We start from the raw sequence: 20,621 nt of genomic DNA, 5'->3' as shown, positions 1-20,621 counted from the left end.
CCTTTCTACCATCCCTCTTTTGTCTCTTTAATTTAGATTTGATTACCTTGCCCCAGCGTAAAGGAGACCTACCGGAGCTAGTCCAATTGGACTGGTTTACTTATTTACTGTCTTTTGTGTTATTACTGTGTGAAGACATAGTAACTCACCAGCAAGGTGACAACGGTGCCCTTCGATATGATTTGCTGTACCCTTTTGCAAAATAAATAGTTTGTGGCCTAGCAGTACATCGAAGGGTCCACACAAGCTGGTGTGCAGCTCACATTCTGGCTATAGTAATAGGAGACAGTGATACATTTCCCTAGAGCCATTTTAGCTCTCTTTGATACCAAGGCCTTGAGTAAGAGTTGGACTGAATAAGGGGGATATGTACTGCACTCTGAAATTTCAACTACCTTACGGTTAGGTAGTTACAAGGTGCTACATATACCTCCTATCTTAAATTGTCAACTTGAAGCATAACGTGGGCCTCAGAATTTCTCATGCTTTGCTTTTTCAAAACATTTTCTCAAATAAATTCTAGGAGTCTTTACCTGACAAAATCTAGCAGGTAAAAATTAAGGAAAACTTGGAATTTTGACCCCTAACCCTATTTGCAATGGGATCGGAATTGCCATTCTAAGAAGAAAAAGTACAGTGTATTGGTCCAGGAGGGGTATGTCCTTAGTGAAAAGGGTAAATGAAGGTTCAAAATAGCCATTTGTTGAACATCAACAGCAGTGTTGAAAGACGTTTAACAGCAGGTTACATTTAAATTCTAAACAACATTTAAATGAAAAATGGAGATTAGTGCAATTTTAGATGTAAAAACACAAATAGGTGCAAATCACTTTCAGGTGCTAAATAACTGACGATGTGACTAACATCAGTCAAAATGTGGAAACTGCTTTAGGCGTAAAAAATATTTTGTACCAAAAACCTATATGCAAAATCGTCCTTGGTGCAGATTCAAAAGGAGTGCGATCACATTTAGGCTCAAAATGGCTCAGTACAGAAAGTATGGTATGAAGATTCCACATTAAGGTGCCACATTATGTGTAAATGCTATGCTTAGTATGACTTCACATTTGGTTGATAGCTCATTGAGACACAAAATCACCCTTGACGCAATATCATCATGAATGAGGAGAACCTTTAGAAACACAAATCACAATTACCTGTAAAACCTCTGGGGGTGGGAGAGGTGCAGGTTCCAGTCCATCAAGGAGGGGGTCTGTCGAAGAGCCAGGTTTTGAGGTTTCTTGCGAAGATGGGGAGCGATGGTTCTGTCTGAGGTGGAGCAAAAAGGACATTCCAGGCTCTGGCCGCAAGGAAGGAGAAGGAGCGGCCTCTCGATCTGGCCTTTCTGGTGCAGGGGACCACGGCGTAGGAGAGCTGGGCTGATCATAGGGTCCTTTGGGGTGTGTGGAATTTGAATCGGCTGTTCAGGTATGCTGGTCCGGTGTCGTGGAGGGCCTTGTGTGCATGGGTGAGCATCTTGAAGGTGACTCTAGCCTCGATGGGGAGCCAGTGGAGTGTGCACAGGTGCTGGGAGATGTTGCAGTGTCTTGACAGGTTGAGGATCAGTCTTGCAGCGGCGTTCTGGATGTTCTATAGCTTGTGGGTGAGGTTTTTTTTTTATTCTGGCGTAGAGTGCGTTGCCTTAGTCTAGTCTGCTGGTGACCAGGGCATGAGTGATGGTCTTTCTGTGTACGAGCAGGATCCATTTGAAGTTCTTACATAGGAGGCGGAGGGTGTGGAAGCAGGAGGACGAGATGGAGTTGATCTGGCGGTCCATTTTCAGCTCGGAGTCCAGGATGATTCCCAGGTTGCATGCGTGGTCCGTGGAGGTGGGCAGACTTCCGAGGGCGGGGGGCCACCAGGTGTCATTGCAGGCATCGGGGTTTGGGGCCCATGATGAGTACTTCTGTTTTGTTGGTGTTTAGTTGTAGCTAGCTGTTTTTCACCCATTTGGCGACCGCTTCCATGCCTTCTCGAAAGTTGTGTCTGGCGGTGTTGGATTCGTTGAATAGGGAGAGGATGAGTTGGGAGTCGTCTGCATATGACACAATGTTGAGTCCATAGGTTCTAGCGATGGGGGTGAGCGGAGCCATGTAGAAGTTGAAGAGCGTAGGGCTGAGGGAGGAACCCTGGGGACTCCGCAGGTGGTTGGTGTAGGGTCCTTGAGGACAGGGGGGAGTCTGACCCTCTGCGTTATGCCAGAGAGGAAAGAGCGGATCGAGTCAAAGGCCTTGTCCTGGATCCCTGCGTCGTGGAGTCTGCGTATTAGGGTGCGGTGAGAGACTGTGTCGAACGCCGCTGAGAGGTTGAGGAGGATGAGAGCTACTGTTTCTCCTTTGTCCAGTAGGATGCGGATGTCATCTGTTGCGGCGAGGAGGGCGGTTTCCGTACTGTGTTTTTTTGGGATTGGGAGGAGTCGAGAATGTTGTGCTCTTCGATGAATGTGGCGAGTTGGCTGTTGATTGATTTCTCAATTACTTTTGCTGGGAACAGGAGCAGGGAGTTGGGTCTGTAGTTTTTGAGGTCGGTGGGGTCCGCCGAGGGCAGGCAGGCAGCCTGACAGCAGTAATGCGTAGAGGGGGTTGGAAGCACCCGTGGCAAGGCAAGTATTGCACCACCAAACCCGTGGACGGTTAGCATCTAGTGCAAAATTCTTAGGCGCGCTCCTGTGACCCCGCCCACGCTATGCCACTGCCTCTCCATGCATTTTTCTTTTGTTTTGAGGACATGAGCACTAGCAAGAGGCTACCCCTGTATGTAACAGGCATGCAACACCCATTGGGCTCATAGGGCTTCAGCCCCCCGCCCCTCCCCCCGTCATGTGTGTCAGCCCGAGTACTTCACAGGTCTTTAAAGGACCATTTACATGTTAACAAGGCTTTGTTGTTTTTTCACCCCTTTATCTCCACTCTGCCTATTGCTGAAAGAATTAGGCCCCCCGCGAAATTTTTTGTAGCCCCCCCCGAAATTTGGCTCTAGTTGCGCCTCTGGTATGTAACGAAGATCTAACTATGGTTATGAAAGCATAGCAGGTTCCCCAAAAGTTCAGTACAAATAGTAAAACCATCACTTTTTAAAATATGGCCGGTGGCCACAGTCTTGTGATAATGCTGTACAGAGTAGGTGGTTCTATTACACAACTGAACCGTGCTCATTTCTGCAATCTGAAGCACTAGAAGTTCACTTTTGGAACCCTTTTATTTCTCAGGGACATGTCTCAACCCACTGAGCCATGCTCCTGGGATGCACTAAACAGATCAAGTCATAAACCGCGCAGGTAAATTGCTGCTGGTGTACACACCACAGTTTGATCCATTCAGAGAAAGGAACGAATCACTGCTCCTTGTCGCCCGGGATGTGGGCAGGTGTAGATTTACAGAATGCGAATATGTAACGCCCTCACCACCAGGCGGCACTTTAGCGTGCACAACAGACAACATTACACAAAAACGCTAAAATAATAAAAGACATCTCTCATTAATCCCCGAGATTCGTTTAGTGCCCGATTGCAGAAACATCACAAGCATTTGTGACACTGCTGCACAATATCATTCGACTATAGACTCACTAGCCCCCCGTTTAAGTGTTTAAAGACCCGGCAAACCCCCTTAGTACCACTTCTTACTGTAAGCCTGCTCTGGAGCCTGCAGCTGCGTCCTGCGTGTTGTGATGGCGTATCCAGGAAACAGACCATGCACAGCTCATACTGAAGTGTCCTCTGTTGTGTAAACAAACCGGCACATGCCAACAGTGACTTAAATGTCACGTTCCACCTGCCCCTTGGGCTGTCACACTACAATTGTCATAGGAGGCATTGTACCACGATAAAACAGCCCTTCAGATGCTTTTGAAGAAAAAGATTAAATAAATCGGTGCTTTTTGTTAGCTGGTAAACTTATTAAAACACATAACCATCAAATACTGCAAACAGAAATTAGGTTACAATTTTAATTTTATTCCATGCCTTAAATGTAGTACTTCTTTTAATTTCTGCCCCAGCTGCAACAAAAACTTTTTTTATTCTGAATCTCAGAAAGCTGTGGAAAGAGCCCATCGGTGAGCAGGGATCAAAAGCTAACCATTTCAAAGTGGAAAAGAGCTGAATTCAGAACTAAGCGCCTGAAAGTTGCAAAAATATATCTATGGGCTCAATTGCCTTTCCCAGAGTAGCTCACTAGCCAAATTTCAACACATTAAACTTGGGGTTAAAATGCGTTTAAATGCCATCTTTATTATACATTCATATGTACTTTACACATTAAGGTTTTTTTTAGTACTCTTTTGCATACTTATAAACGTCTTTGTGACTCTTTGACTGAACTGCAGCCCCCCCCCCCTCCGCCTTGATTAGCCACGCTCTATAGGAATCCTGATTGATTGACTGAGCCCCAAAGCATCTAAAATGGCAATACCCAGGGAATAATACTATACTATTAGTACAAATAGAATGGACTGTGCCGCCTTTGCATTTTTAGTAAAAGGGAGCAGGACATTTCCAGGCCGATTCACAAAGGTTTGTAAGATTACATAAAAGAGTACTTTCGTATTACTACTTCGATTACTTATAAATGCTTCTTGGAATCAGCCACGGTCAGACGGGCCTATAGGGCAATCAGCAGAGGCGTAGCATATGCCCCTGCAGCCCCTATGGTGTGAGGGTGCCCCCTGAACGCCAGGGGGCTCCCTCAGCAAAAGTGTTAGGTGGTAGGCCAGGGAGGGGGGCCCCATCTTTGCACTTTGCAGGTGGCCCCCTTCAAGATTCGTTACCTTCCCTGGCATCAGGCAGTGCCCGATGGGCTGTTCTCCCTGATCTGTGTGTGGGCTGGTATTTTGGCTGTTTATGGATTTTTTATGGCCTGCTGGGTCAGTGTTTACTGTTGATTTCCCGGTTGGTTTTTAAAACAAATATTGTTTGCAGCAAGAGCAAATCTTCCATACCTAGCAAAACACTTATACAGCATGTCTTTACAACTTCACAACTGCCCCAATTTGCAAACATTTGCCTCTTTTTTTTAATTAACAATCACACTGGATTTATATAGCGCTCTTAATCATCCGATAGGATATCCAAGCACTTGCATGTCTCAGGGGCTTATTCGAACAGCTATGTTTTGAGTGCTCTTCTGAAGTCTGGGAGAGAGGGGATAGTTCAGAGCTGTGTGGGGAGGCCATTCCAGGTCTTAACAGTGATGCAGGAGCTACTGCTTTGGGGGATGTGAGGTGTGTGCGCAAGTGCAAGGGAGGTGGATCGTAGATTTCTTGACAGCTGGTGAAAGTTCAGGTAATGGTTGATGTAGATGGGCCCTTGGTTGTGTAGTGCTTTGTGTGAGGAGGGCAGCATCTTGAATTGGCATCTCTTCTTTATTGGGAGCCAGTGGAGTTGCTTGAGGTGGGGGGGTGATGTTTGTTCATTGTGGGAGGTCAAGGATGAGTCTGGCAGCCGCGTTCTGTACGATTTGAAGTCTCTGGAGGAGGTGTGTGGCGGTTCCTACATATAGGGTGTTGCCATACACATTTCTACATGCAATGAGGGTATGTGTCATGGTGCATCTAGTGTGGAGGGGTAGCCACTTGAAGATCTTTCTTAGCATGCGTAGGGGGAGAAAGCAGATGGCATTGATCTCCAATTTCATGCTGAGTTTGTTATCTATGAGGATTTCAAGGTTTCTTGCATGGTCTGTGGGAATGGGTACAGGTCCCAGCTCTGAGGGCCACAATATGTCACTCCAAGGGTTGTTGTTTTCGTTGCAGAAGATCAGTATTTCCATCTAGTCTGTGTTCAGCTTCAGGCCGTTGTTCCTCTGCCAATCAGCAACGTGCATCTGTGTAAGTTGGCTTGTTGGTAGTAGGGTAGTCGGTGAGTGAGCAAATCAGTTGGGTGCCATCTGCTTAGGATATTATGTTGAGTCCGTGGGATCTGACTATGTTGGTGAGTGGCATCATGTAGATGTTGAAGAGAGTGGGGCTTGGGAATGAACCCTGCGGTACACCACAGGCGATTTCTTTGGGTTGGGGGATGTATGGTTTTAGGCGGATCCTATGAGTTCTTCTAGTGAGGAAGGAGACAATCCATCTGAGTGCTTCCTGTTTGATGATGATCTAGTGGAGTCTTTCGATCAGTGTGTGGAGTGATACTGTGTCAAAGACTGCCAAGAGGTTGAAGAGGATTAGAGCTGCTGTTTCTCCTCAGTCAAGGAGGGTTTGGATGTCATCGGTGGCTGTGATCAGATAACATGTCATTCACTAGTGCAGGCTGCTGTTATTTTGCTGCACGCCTATTTTCTGTCCCAATCTGACCTGAAACTATCCCCAAGTTAACTTTTATTACACTAATGAATTTGGTTTGTATACTATATCGCTGGTCTGTTCATGTATACAGTTTATTGATTGTGTAGAATTTAGTGCTATATCCTTTGATTGATAAACAGATAGAAGGTTGTTTGAAGACTAGCACTTGTTTCACTTTTTCTAAATAAAATCCAATACAAGGTAATGGAATCAGAAGTCTTTCTGAATATAAAGCATGAACTCTGGGGGCTACACCTCTTACATTGCTGCTCCTCAGATAGCTAACCTATGATTCTTAGTCAGATAACATAGGCAGTTCGTAGTTTGGGCCAGTGTTTTCTGGTGCTCAGCACCAACAGTCATTTCTTAACACTGGCACATAATTTTCAAAGGCCACCACCTGGTGGCGTTGTGTGTCTATATTTTTGATAAGAGTGCATCAGTGGAAAGTTGAACTCTTTTACATCACAAGCTAGGAAATCCAGGACATTCCTATAGTGTGAGGTGACCTGGAATAATCCAAAACATTGCACATGTTTGAGTGTGATCTGTGGTTGGCATTCAACAGTAGCAATAGGGGCTGTGGTAGATGACAACTGCAGTGCATGGCTGTGCAATTATTTGGGTGTTGGCACTTATTTGTTTTACAAATGAAGCACTGCAGGTTTCTGGTTGATTTATTGGGTTAATTTTGGTGTGTGCACTCAACGTAGTCCACTTGAATGTGGAACATCACAATTTTTTGGTTTTCACATAAATGCATGTGAATTGACTTTATTTGGGGATGTTGTAAGAGCTGTTGGGCCAATACAAGAAAAAGTCACAAATTCTGGTTTTACTGTACCTATTCATCAGCGTTGGTGGTGCTTCTGGGAACTGTGGAAACAGTGCCTTCGCTGCCTCCCTAAGTCTATATGTAGGTAACTTCAAATTTAGCGAGTCCTTAATAGCGATTTTTACCGAATCGCTATTAAGGACTCGCTAAATGGAATGTAGGTAGGAATCGCTAAAATATTAGCGATTCCTTAACATTCCTTAATAACGAATCTGTAATTGAGATCCGTTATTAAGGAATACCTGCCCATTCATTTCTATGGGCTAGGAGGCCCGTAGGAATGAATGGGAAGATATTCACTATTAGCGAATCGGTATTAATGAATCGCTAACAGCGGGAGCTATTTCAGGGGTGCCAGGGTGTCCAAAGGACACCCTGTTGCACCCCTGAAATGTGCATGTGTGCACATGTGGCGCACATACATGCCCTAAGGGCATGGATGTGAGCCACATGGCACATTTAAAAAAAGCAAAAAAGTGCTTTTTAAAAGGAAAGCGCTACTTACCGCCAACTTTAAGTTGGTGGTAATTAGCGATTCCTTAAGGCTGAAGTACACTATTTTTAGTGCTACGTACATTACACTTAAGGAATCGGTATTTCCGATTCCTTAAATGCAAGAGCAAAATAAGGAATCGCTATAAGAGCACATAAATACAAATTAAATTGCAGTAACCATATCAACCAAAGTGCACTGAAAGTGTAGGGTGAATAAACGGCGCAGTGACAACTGTGGTGAGAAGAACAACGACCAACGGCGCAAAACAATCAATGCAATATTGTGGGTCAACAAAATTATGATGCATTCATAAACATAATTTCTTCATTTCGAGGTTGACCATTAAACAAGCCATAAATTGCGTTGTAGGGTCGACGGCGTTTCAACCTCTATTATTCGAGGTCATCATCAGGACGATGGTTACATAACTCTTTTAAAAGTGCTCTATAGATATAAAGAGATAGGAAAAAATCAATACCATACACCCATAATAATAGTGTAAACAAAGAGAGAAGTGGGAAAACAGTAATGGAAAAAGGGGGGGGGGGGTGTGTAGGGTACCTGGTATTAATAAATGGGATTCAGAGAATACCAAAATCCAAAGGTAGGTCTAAAATCCGGGGTAAACTCCTATGGAGAAACAATTGGACAACGCCAAGGCCAGTGTTAGGAATTTGAGGGAAAACGGGGGGGGGGGGGGTGAGTGGGGGAGAAGGGGTGCAGGGAAAAAAGGGGAAAAAGGGGACTTACCAACACGTAGTCCAGCTTCAACAAAGAGGGGGAGGAAGGAGAAGAAGAAATAAGAATACACGCAGGTGAAGGCAATGACCTGCAGGATGAGAAAAGAGGAAAACGGGGATTGTAACGAAGAATTGTTTCAACGCATCGGGACTATCCGACAGGCTAATTTAAATTAACACCTACCAGACAATGAAGCAGGAGCGTGGGATTTTAGACCTACCTTTGGATTTTGGTATTCTCTGAATCCCATTTATTGATACCAGGTACCCTACACCCCCCCCCCCTTTTTTCCATTACTGTTTTCCCTCTTCTCTCTTTGTTTACACTATTATTTTGGGTGTATGGTATTGATTTTTTCCTGTCTCTTTATATCTATAGAGCACTTTTAAAAGAGTTATGTAACCATCATCCTGATGATGACCTCGAATAATAGAGGTTGAAACGCCGTCGATCCTACAACGCAATTTATGGCTTGTTTAATGGTCAACCTCGAAATGAAGAAATTATGTTTATGAATGCATAATAATTTTGTTGACCCACAATATTGCATTGATTGTTTTGCGCCGTTGGTCGTTGTTCTTCTCACCACAGTTGTCACTGCGCCGTTTATTCACCCTACACTTTCAGTGCACTTTGGTTGATATGGTTACTGCAATTTAATTTGTATTTATGTGCTCTTATATGTGGAATAACATCCTTTCATTCTTGGTCTCCCTTGTCCTTCCTTGTGCTATATGATTGCTTACTTATTGAACAGTCCTTTTATGTGAATTACCTGTTGAGACATTGTTATTGTTGCCATATATTACCCGGTCTCATTTGGGTATACGGGTGTACTCCTGTTTTTGTTTGACTTAAGTTTATAGTTGGGTCACGAACATAGAGCACCATGTTCACTGCATATAGAGAGATGGCAAGGGGCTGCTGACGGAACCTTAATGCTGCCTCTGCATGTCTCTGCCATATTATACAGGCAAAGGTTTCAACTCCATTGCAAATAATATTGGACGCAGTGGACACCCCTGCCTTGTGCCCCTACCTATCTTGAATAGATCCAAAATATCCCCGTTAGTGCGAATCCTTGCCTCCGTGTCTGCGTACAGCAGACGTATTCATCTCACAAAGGTCTGTGGCATACCCATACGGTGAAGTACCATAAACATATATTCTCACGGTAAAGAACCTAACACTTTTGCAGCGTCTAACACCACCACTGCCGCGTCCATGTTGGGATCCAATTGATGAAGGTCCCCAAAGAGTGTGCGCAAATTATGTGAGGTGGAAGACATAGAAACAAAGCCCAACTGGTCGTGCAGTACCAACACTGGGAGAAGTGGGCGCAATTGTGCGGCGACAATCTTTGCTATAGGTATTGAACCCAAGAAGGAGTTGGTGTAAACAATTAATAATTTGACCACTCCTACCAGCAGGAAGAAAGTAGTCAAATTCTTAGGGACGTTAGAGAACTATGCTAAATTTGTTCCCAACTTTGCTGATAAGACGCACAACATGAGACAGTTTTTTTAAAAAGGAGTTGGATTTTCCTGGGACTCAGTGTGTGAAAGAGAATTTGTCTTAGTGTTTGTTGACCAAAGCGAACTCACTGGGAAGTTTTGAGCCAGGGCAAGATATCACGTTTATGACAGATGCCAGTTCCACAGGGTTAGGAGCCGTAATGTTGCAAAGACAGAAAGGAGGTGAAAGGACTATTTTGTTTCACTCAAAGAGCTTGAGAGGGGCGGAAAATAATTATTCTGTAATTGAGAAGGAAGTGTTGTAGCTCTCCAAGAGTTTGACTTTCAAGTGTTGTATGTTTCAGGAGCGAAGAACAACTTGGCTGACTGTTGTTCTTATTTGACTAGCAGAGATATCTCTAAGCAAGATATAGTTGAAGAGGAATTGCATGACTTTGATGAATATGCTGTTTATTTGGTCAATGAGGGTATACTTAAGGAAGATTAATGGATGAGTGTGCTTGAAAAGGATGAAGCGCTACAAGATGTGATGTGTGGCATCAAAAATAGTTGGTGCAAGTTTTCCAAAGTAAGGGAGGAGCTAGCATGTAAGAATGGGTTGTTGATGAGAGGTACTAAATTGATCCCCCCGGTTAGTTTAAGAAAACAATTGGTCAATTTTGCACATGTTAATCACCCAGGCATTTCCAAGACTAAAGAAATCCTTAGGTGGCCAGGAATGGACATTAGTTTCGAAAGAAGTGTAAGAGAGTGTGTCGAGTGGGGTAAAAGTGGCAAGATTTTGAAACCCAGAGTTCAACCCATGACACTAAGGAAACTTCCCAAAGAGGCATGGGAAGAAGTAGCTATTGACATTGTGGGTCCCATCAGGTATGCTCGTGTAGATAAGTATTTGATAGTACTTCTGGGCGTGTATTCTAGATGGCCAGAAGTCATGATTACCATCTCAGTAGAAACCAAGGATGTCATTAAATTTTTAGACAACTTTGTTGAAAATGAAGGCTTTCCATCTAACTTATTGTCTGACAATGGGGTTCAGTTTACTCTAAAGAGATGGGCAAGTATTTGAGCGATAGAGGCATATTTCATAAAAAGGTCTGCCCTTTAATCACCCAGAGACGAATGGGATGGTAGAAAGATTCAACAGCGTGCTCAAGGAAACAATCTAATCTAATCAGAAATGTTGGAATACTGAAATTTTGAAGAAGGTTGTGGATTATAGGTTCACACCTCATTCTATGACAGGGAGAACTTATTTTGAATTATTTCTCAAAAGGAAGGCGTGTTCCACAATGTGTCCCTTTTGGGGGATGGAGAAATCACAAGGTTTGGGGCGCATGAAGGATGACAAGGAGAGAATTGAGAAGGAAGAAAAGAAGATGTGTGAGAATAAGATGAGATTTGATATAATAAAAGCGGTGAAGGAAACCGTTGGCAAAGTGGGGGATTTTGTCAAAATCATAAATCCTCGCAAAGGAATTTCCTCACAAGGTTCAAAGTTCTTGCTACCCATGAAGGTAATCAAAGTCTTTAAGAATGCTGTCAGGACAGAAGATCATAGACTGAGGAATCGAAACAGAGTTACGAAACTGACTGAGTTTTGTTCGAATGGTGGTCAAGAAAACAGCGGCAAGGTGAATGATCATGGCATTGTGGAGGAGAAGGGTGTAGGAAGGAAAAGTTGATTGAGGCAACGAGTCAAACCAAAGCATATGAATGACTACATCTTGAGTTAGATAATCTTGTCATCTATATTCACAAAATGTTATTTATGAATCTTTTTGAGTAAATGCGTTTTTAATCTTGTCATTTATATTCTCAAAATGTTATTTATTAGACTTTTGGTGTAAATGCATCTTTAGTAAACTTTAATAAGTTTGCAAACTGTTTCTTTATACTTATTGTGTTATTTTAGGTATGTCATCCAATGCATTCATTGGGAGGGAGATGTGCGATACCCTGTCCTTATCCATATTGTCATTGTAAGAGGTATAAAGAACCCTCAGACTGAGAGCATTCTGTTATGTTAGAATCTGCTCTCTCAAAGCTCCATGCCAGGAATGTTGGGTTTTGAAAAGAGGGGAGTTGGTGTGAGGCTGAAGTTGGGAAGCAGGCTGAGGTGTATGGAATAACAAAAATAAAGAAAACTTTCCCTCATCTTTTGGTGTTGGATTTCATCTCTTCAGCAGTCTCTCATGCTGTGTCACCTCCATCACAGAGCCTCAGCACCTTCAACAGTTCCCCTGTGTGGAGCCCCAAGCCTGGCACCCAGGGGTCCAATTCAGTGCAGCACGACAGCATAGCAGGGCTGTCCCAAAGCTCAAGGCCCAGTGTCTCTCCTTGCCTCCCAGCTGCGTGTCTCTTTTACGCCCAATCTCTCAGGCACCGCTACCAGCACTTCAGCTTCATGCGCCCGGGGTTCCACTTAGACCCTCCGTCAGCACCATTAGTGTTCCAGCATTGCAACAACAAGATGAGCCGCCACCCCCTAGGGAACCTCCGTCCACCCGGGGAGTCCATCGCTGCAGCCCCCTACCATCAGGAAGGCCGTGCAATGTCGCTGCCGGCAACCCAGCAGCTCATCTTGGCTCGGTCTGGCAGGCAAGGGGCAGTCCATTCCTTCGGGCTCTGCACTCAACAGCAGTCGTCGTGGCAGCCAGAGACCCCCCAGGTTGCATTAAGAGACCTCACCACCGTTCAGTAGCCCCCCCCTATGGCCCACAGTTGGGCGTCTTCTGCTATCTTGCCTTGCTTGGGCACGTGTGGCCACCCTGCTCTGTTCGTTTTTTCCAGGTAGCTGGCAGTCTCCGCTTCTAATTTGTAGCTCTTCACAGTCATCAGTAGCTCACATGTACCTGGCCCCGACATAGTGAGTGGATGTTAGCCTTGTAGACGGATATTCATCAGATATTGCTCCCCAGCCCACAGAGCTACACTAAAGTGCGGCTATCTTGCCGTGGGCTCTCTAGCACCACCCCCAATTTAAATTAATATTGAACATAAAAATATATTCACATTTTTTTTAATTAAATAAACTTTTTTACTTTTCCCTATACTATACCATTGGGAGACTTCACAGTTGGGGTGGAGTTCTCCCCATTGTAAAGCATAGGGAAAATGAAAAAAGTTAAACTTTATTATAAATTATTTAAAAATATTTTTATAACCCATTTGGCAGGGAAAACCCTCCCTTTTAAATATTGTCGCCCATAGTTAAGTCTTGTAGCCCACAATGTAAGGCATATGTTTTCCTAAACCCTTCAACTGCACCAAGTCGTGTCATGTTCACACAAATGGATGAGCAACACATCCTGGCACCCTCTACTCTTAAACAAATCTATCAACAAAGACAATAACTCTGCCAAAGCATGCTCTCCCTACCCCACCAGTGTATCTGTACTTTTGTGTCATCAAATGCCAAATGTCTTCCAAACTATCTCCGTTCTGCTTGTTTTGCTACCCACTTTATAAATCAATAGCCACAGAGCCACGCTAAAAGTAGATTGAAGAATCTTCAATAACACTCAAACTTCGTATTCAGGTTCATTAAGAGGTTTAATAAGAAAACACCTCATTCATCAGCTACCAGGGAGTAACTCACAAGATAAGAACTTTCATCTAGAAACATTCCAGATTCTAATAAAGCTGCACGAGCAGAAGGATGTATGTAAACACCACACATCTTCTTTCCAATAACAAAAGTATAGACTGCAGTAAAGTGTAGCATGAGAACTAAATACATGAAGTTCCAAAAACATGAAGAAAATAAAAATAAAAATGACATTCATGTAAACGTTTACACCACATAGTCTTTCAGATACAAAGGTACATGTGACTTGCGGATATGAATTATTTGAAACATGTGAATGCAAATCCAAATTATTATCAGAATTACACAAGAAAGAATTATTTTTAAGAATTGCAACACGGTTCAAATTCCAAATCTTGCCATTTTCTAGTTTCACTGAATTTTTAAAACACCTAGGGCCTCATATAGGTGGCCTGGCATTTACCACTTCATAAATACCGAATCATACCGATTCGGTATTTATGAAGTGGTAAATGCTATGTAGGTATTTATGCGGTAAAAATTACGGATTCGTAGAAATTCGGTAATTACCGAATCGGTGTTTACCGATTCGGTAATGAGGCATACCTTCCCATTGATGGGAAGGTATGCCTCATTACCGATTCGGTAATGGGGGGAGCACATGCAAGGGTGGCAGGGTGTCACATTGACACCCTGTTGCACCCCTGATTCGGCCATGTGTGCACATGTGGCGCACATACATGCCCTAAGGGCATGTAAGTCTGCCACATTGCACACTTAAACGTGCACAAAAATGCTTTTTTACACCTATTCGTTATTTACCACCAACCTTTAGTTGGTGGTAAATAACGAATCCCCACACCCACCACACACTCCCCCTACATCTCATTTCATGATTCGGTATTTACCGAATCGGTAAAATTACCGATTTGGTAATTTTACCGATTCGGTAAATACCGATTCATGAAATGATCCCCCTACATCTCAAAAGCCTAAATACCGGTCGGTAATGGTATATTTACCGAAAATCGGCCGTTACCGGCCGGTATTAGGCTTCCTACATGAGGCCCTAAATGTCCCTCATAGGGGCAGTAAATTTAGACCAAGATAAAGCTCCTACAGGAGCTTTTACACGCACCATATCACCTACTTTAACAATAACATCTTTGACACTCTTCCTTTCATCATAACTTAATTTATTTTTTAACTGAAGCTTCTCTTCTCTTAATCTCCAAGGACAAACACTGTTATCTTTGATACCTTTACCCCAAAACATCCAAGCTGGACATAAACTGGTATTGGGAGCTCTGCCTTTAAACAACTCAAATGGTGATTTACGTGTGGACGTGTGGGGAGTGAAACGATGAGCTAATATGCATTTTTGCAGTTCTTCTTTCCAATTGAGAGAGTTTACTCTTGAGAGTTGAATATTTTCCTTTATTACTCTGTTGAACCTTTCTACTGCTCCATTAGTTTCTGGATGATAGACTGAGCATTTCTTATGAACAATTCAACAGGATAATAAGAATTCATTCATAATACCAGAACAGAACTGTGGCCCATTATCAGACAAAAGAGTTTTAGGATAACCCTCTCTTCTAAAAATAACGTTCAAAAATGAAATTACACACGAAGAAGAAACAGACGATAACTCGACCCATCTAGAATAAAGATCGATCAAAACAATTAGATAGGGAGTGCGATGTTCACCACTTAGAGGACCCACAATGTTGATGGCAACATCCTCCCATGGACCATTAGGTACATTCCTACATACCATGGGAGGAGTCTGAGGTGTGAGAATCTTATCACTCACCCTACATTGCAAACACTCTCTCACCTTTCACTCAATTTCGAGATCCATTCCAGGCCACCAAAATGAAGACCTAAGCCTTTCTTTAGTTTTCACAATACCTAAGTAACCTTGATGCGCTTCTTCTATCAATCTTTCCCTAAGAGAAAAGGGGGGAACTAGCTTGGTACCTCTTAACAAAATTTCTTTGTCAACAGATAATTCATCTGCAACCAAATGCCATACTTTAGACAAAGAGTTATCAAAAGAAGATTTAGATTTAATCATGTTTATAACTTTAATTATTTCATCATCTTTTTTGACTTCATTCTTCCACTCAAGTTCCTGTATAACTCCTTCAGTGACTTCACAAACACTAATTTCCTCTTCCAATATTTCCTCCTCAAATTTCTCATCATCAATATCACAGACTAAACGAGAAAGACAATCTGCAGACATATTGTCAATATCAGGAAGATGTTCAACAGAAAAATTAAAATCTTGTAATCCAATAACCCATCTCCTTATTCTTGATGAAATAAAATCTAAACCCTTCTTTGCAAAAATGTCTTTCAAAAGGTTTGTGATCAGAGCAAACTTTGAAATGTAAACCCCAAAGGAAGTTTCTAAATTGATTGAGGGCCCAGAAAATGGCTAACGTCTCTTTTTCAATTACGGAATAATTTTTTCTCTGCGCCCCGTAAACTTTTTGATGCACATGCAATCCATTTTTCTTTTCCATCTTTATGCTGTTTTAAAATGGCACCCATACCTTTACAGCTAGCATCAGTTACAACTATAGTTTCATCACTTGGAACAAAAGCCTGTAAATTGGGTGCAATAATTAGGTCTTTTTTTATAGCTTCAAATTCATTCTGACATTCATCCGACCAAATAAATTCTTTGTTCTCCCCAAGCAAACTTCTTAAATTGCACGATTTGCTTGCTAAATTTTGTACAAATTTTCCATAATATTCAACCATGCCTAAAAAAGAAATAACTTCTTCTTTACTCTTAGGGGAAGCTAAATTTAAGATTGTATTCACCAACTCTTTTTAGGAACAACTCCTGATGCAGATATGCAATGTCCTAAGTAATTTACTTCATGTACCGAAAACTTACATTTTTCAAATTTTAAAGTGAGACCAGCAACTTCTAATCTCTTTAAAACTAATCTCAGGGTCTCATCATGTTCTTTTTGATCTTATCCAAAAATAAGTAGATCATCTTGATAACATTTCACATTTTTGATACCTTTCAAAATTGAGGCCATGACTCTTTGAAAAACTGAGGCAGCAGACACTAAACCAAACGGCATCCTTTTATATTTGAAAGCACCCATGGGAGTGATGAATGCTGTTAGATCTTGAGACTCCTGCGTCAGTTCAATCTGATGATATGCTTGAGTGAGGTCAAGGGTTGTAAAATTTTTCGCATCTCCCCAAGAAGATAACAATTCATCAATGTTAGGGAGAGGAAATGTATCAACTACAACTTCTTTATTAAGGGATCTCAAATCAATACTGAGCCTAATATCACCACTAGGTTTGTTAGCAATAACAACTGGCGCCAACCATTCAGACGCCTCTACAGGAGTAATTATGCCCTGTTTCTGAAGTTTATCCAATTCTAGTTCAACTTTTCCTTGAACAGCAATAGGTATTTTCCTCACTTTTGCTACAACTGGAACAGCATTGTTTCTCAACTTAATGTGATGTTTATAACCCCTAAGACATCCTAGATCATTCCTAAACAAACAAGGATATTCTCTTACAAATTTGTTACTTTCAGAACCAATTTCATGAATTTGTATTTGGGGATCAGCATTAGGATTTAACATTACACCTAATTGTCGCTGATGTGGCCATCCAATTAAACTGTCACCAACTTTTGATACATACATTTTCCCAACAATAATATTCTTTTCTATTTCAATACAAGCATTTAAATAACCCAACATACTTATGGGTTGTCCTCCATATCCACCTGGATTTATATCCATTCTTGAAAGTTTGTTTTTCTTCTGAAACCACTTAGCATATGTTTCACTTGAAATAATGGTAATATGTGAGCAAGAGTCAAATTTCATGTCTAAAACAATCGCCCTTCGTCAGGGGGGTGTATTTCTACAAGAAAAAATATAGGGGAATTGAGCAAAGGTCCAGGACAAGAAACAAGTGGGGTTTAGTATCATCGGATTTGCATCACCTTTCGATGAGACTTCATCTAAGAAGCTTCGGCGGTTTTTTTTCAGGTATTTCTCCACTGACTTACCCGCATGTTCCTTTTTCTAAACTTTTCACTTTCGCTCGTACTTTATTTCACTGGTTTTCAACTATGTAACATATGGTTTACCTTTTGGTTTCCTGTCAAAACACCCCGTTACGTTATCTTTTCATGTAATTATATTGGGTACTTTTTTCCACCAGCCTCTTTCCGTTAGCCTACGGTCCACTGATCTACGCCTCCCTATCGTTTAACATTCACCGAGTGAACACTTTGCAACCCTAAATTCACTCCTGACAATTGACGCTTCGGCTCATTTCACTTTACTAAACCCCACTTGTTTCTTGTCCTGGACCTTTGCTCAATTCCCCTATATTTTTTCTTGTAGAAATACACCCCCCTGACGAAGGGCGAGTCCCGAAATGCATCGGGATATCTGAAAAGACCATTTTCAAACCAGTTGATTTTCTAACAGCGTTGTTCACCTATATGGAATTTATAGTTTGAGTATGAGATGTATCATACGTGACTACAGATGAATTAAAGTCACTACAAGCAACTATACAAAGTATATACCTCTTTCTTAAGCGGAGTTCCGCCATTTGAGTGCTGACGTGAGGTCGTCTTTTCCTTAAGACGCTGCTTCTACACTATTCCGTTCACACCTCTGAGGTTAGGAGGTGGACTCACTAGCACCTAAGTTTATTCACTAGGATCAACTATTATATTTCTACTTTACACCAGAGTGCAACCGTATACTCTATCTTCATTTATTGTCCCTCTAACCTACACGGTGTGCACCTACTTGAACATGTCTTACGACGACATCGCAAATCTCACAGCAAACAGAGCAGAAATATTTGGTTTTTCAACAGAAGAAACTAATCGGATTTACGCATTGATCCAGGACACAGAAAGTTTCACTTCAACCACCGCTTCAGCTCAATCCTTAATCAAACAACTATTATTCACTGCCAAACGCGAGATCAATCAGAGACTGCATGCCAGCACCCTGATCCGCTACCACAAAGTCCAACGAATACCCAGGGGATTACGTATTCCTTTAAAGTCTACCCTTTGCAAAAATAACACGAGATTCACTGAACGCTGGTATGCCATCTTAAATAAATGTTCCTTGGACCTTATTCTTTTAATTGTGGAAGAACTATCCATCCTCCTAGACGAACTAGGAAAAAAAGTTACGCAGTTAAAAACAGATCTAAGTACTAAAATGACCACCGTATCATCCTTAGTTCCTTCCTTTAAAGGAGTTCTCTCACTTTTAATTTGACAAACTTTCTCTTGTACTTCTTCTACAACAGCTTGACTTTTGGCTTTGTCACCTTTCAACACGTTTACACATTTTAACATGTGTTCAACTTTCTTTGCAATACCAATTACTTCTTCTAGAGGTGGTTCATCTTTGAGCCAAAGCTCTTCTCTAATTTTCTCCTCTCTGCATTTAAGGACAAATTGATCACGTATTCTTTCTTCGATTGCACCTCCAAATTTACAAGTTGAGGCTAATTTACGCAACCCAGTTATATACTCTTCCACCGATTCCTTGATCTCTCAAACCAAAATGATACCTCTCCATTATGGTGCTGACACGTGGCAAATAGTGTCTGTCTAATAGTAAAATGCAAATTTCATACTCATCTAAACCACGTTGTTCCTGAGCAGATAATGTTGGCAAATTCTCTAAAACTTATTGACCTTTACCTCCTAAACAGTGTAATAAAAGTGAACACTTTCTTTCTGCACTAAGATTTGTGCCGCAAACCCTTGCATAATGTGCACAATTTTTTTTCCATTTGCTCCATTATATTGTTGGTTCACCTGGGTCACTTAAAAAAAATGGTGGTGCAGTGACATTCTGCATTTTGTTTAAATTTGCTCTGATGTCTCTTTTAAAATAAAAAATAAGTAAAATCTTTACGCACATGAATAATATGCTAAATAATAACCATTAAAATATTCTAAATAGAGTGATGGTACAGAACTGAATGATAACGTTTTCTCAAAGTATATTTAAATAATATTAACAGAAATGGTTATTTCCGACTTGTTCTGACACTACCCTTCTTGGCACCAATCGGATTCACTTCCTGAAAACTGACACGATGACTCATAACAAGGAGAACGAGTACTCGAATGTCAGCTACTCCACCGGATTCAAATCCATGTGGTCGACCGAGGGACAAAGAAAGTTTTCTCCTTAAAAGGTAGACGATTGCATGCTTTACTCTTATTTCCCTACTTCGGCTTTTATTTCTGTAGCAAAACTTCAATGTCATTCGTACACAGGTATAGAACAAACTAGTTTTTATGCGTTTAACTCAGCGTGTCTTCACAGTGAAGTGTAACAAAGCCACTGCCTCGCGTCTCTCTAACAGTGTGTTTTTAATGACGCGAGCGTACCTTCCGTTTAGTTTAAAGTCAAAACGAATATTTTCATAAATCTTTTTTTTTACGTGAAAATGAGCCTTTTATATCTTCACACAACTATCACCAAGCGTGCCTTTTAAATCTTCGCTCAGAATCACTACTACCTCCTCATTATTTAATTCTTGAATGTGCCAGAATTTATTTTTCTTTGTGACTATCTTTCCAACAATACTCAAACAATTTAAATGTACCTTGCGAGTCCGATCCACCCGCAGTTTTATATTCCACTTGAGTTCAATTCCAATTACGACCGGATCGATTTCTTCTCCTTTGCTTTCCTTTTTAGATCGCTGTGATGTTGAGGTATTCTCCTTTTTAAACACTTTTCTTTCTCCGCTCGTCGCCAGTGAAGAATCTTCAATAACACTCAAACTTTGTATTCAGGTTCATTAAGAGGTTTAATAAGAAAACACCTCATTCATCAGCTACCAGGGAGTAACTCACCAGATAAGAACTTTCATCTAGAAACATTCCAGATTCTAATAAAGCTGCACGAGCAGAAGGATGTATGTAAACACCACATAGAGCAACTCTAGACCGGCAACAGAACCTAGTAGAAACAACAACATAATGTCACTGATCTGTTAATGCCCAAAGAGGTCTCACATAACTTCTGTAACAATCTGATCTTAACCTACCCTGCCTCCTTATCTCTTCCAATGAACCAACCCTGACACTAGAGTCGGTCACTGCCCCAGTGCGAAAAGCATGTGTGTCAAACTCCCTTGCCGGTCATCCTAACTCTGTTAAGGCATCTATAAAACATTCAG

At 41.7% G+C, this 20,621-nt stretch overlaps 1 protein-coding gene across 10 annotated transcripts in view; it reads right to left on the bottom strand.

Moving 5' to 3' along the window:
• LOC146798903 (uncharacterized) overlaps positions 1-20,621 on the bottom strand; it is a 161,383-nt gene that overhangs the window by 120,119 nt on the left and 20,643 nt on the right. For 2 of the 10 annotated variants that reach the window (XM_085626250.1, XM_085626259.1), the window contains exon 1: positions 3,626-3,707. The exons of 4 other annotated variants lie outside the window; for them this stretch is intronic. The gene's annotated coding sequence lies outside the window, so the exon portion shown is untranslated. 4 more of the 10 variants (XM_085626253.1, XM_085626255.1, XM_085626251.1 and 1 more) reach the window with 4 other exon arrangements.

The sequence above is a fragment of the Triturus cristatus genome, chromosome 9 (assembly GCF_964204655.1).
Source record: "Triturus cristatus chromosome 9, aTriCri1.1, whole genome shotgun sequence".
In the NCBI taxonomy this organism is placed as follows: domain Eukaryota; kingdom Metazoa; phylum Chordata; class Amphibia; order Caudata; family Salamandridae; genus Triturus; species Triturus cristatus.
Note: the sequence above shows the minus strand (reverse complement) of the source record. Positions and strands in the feature narration are given on the sequence as shown.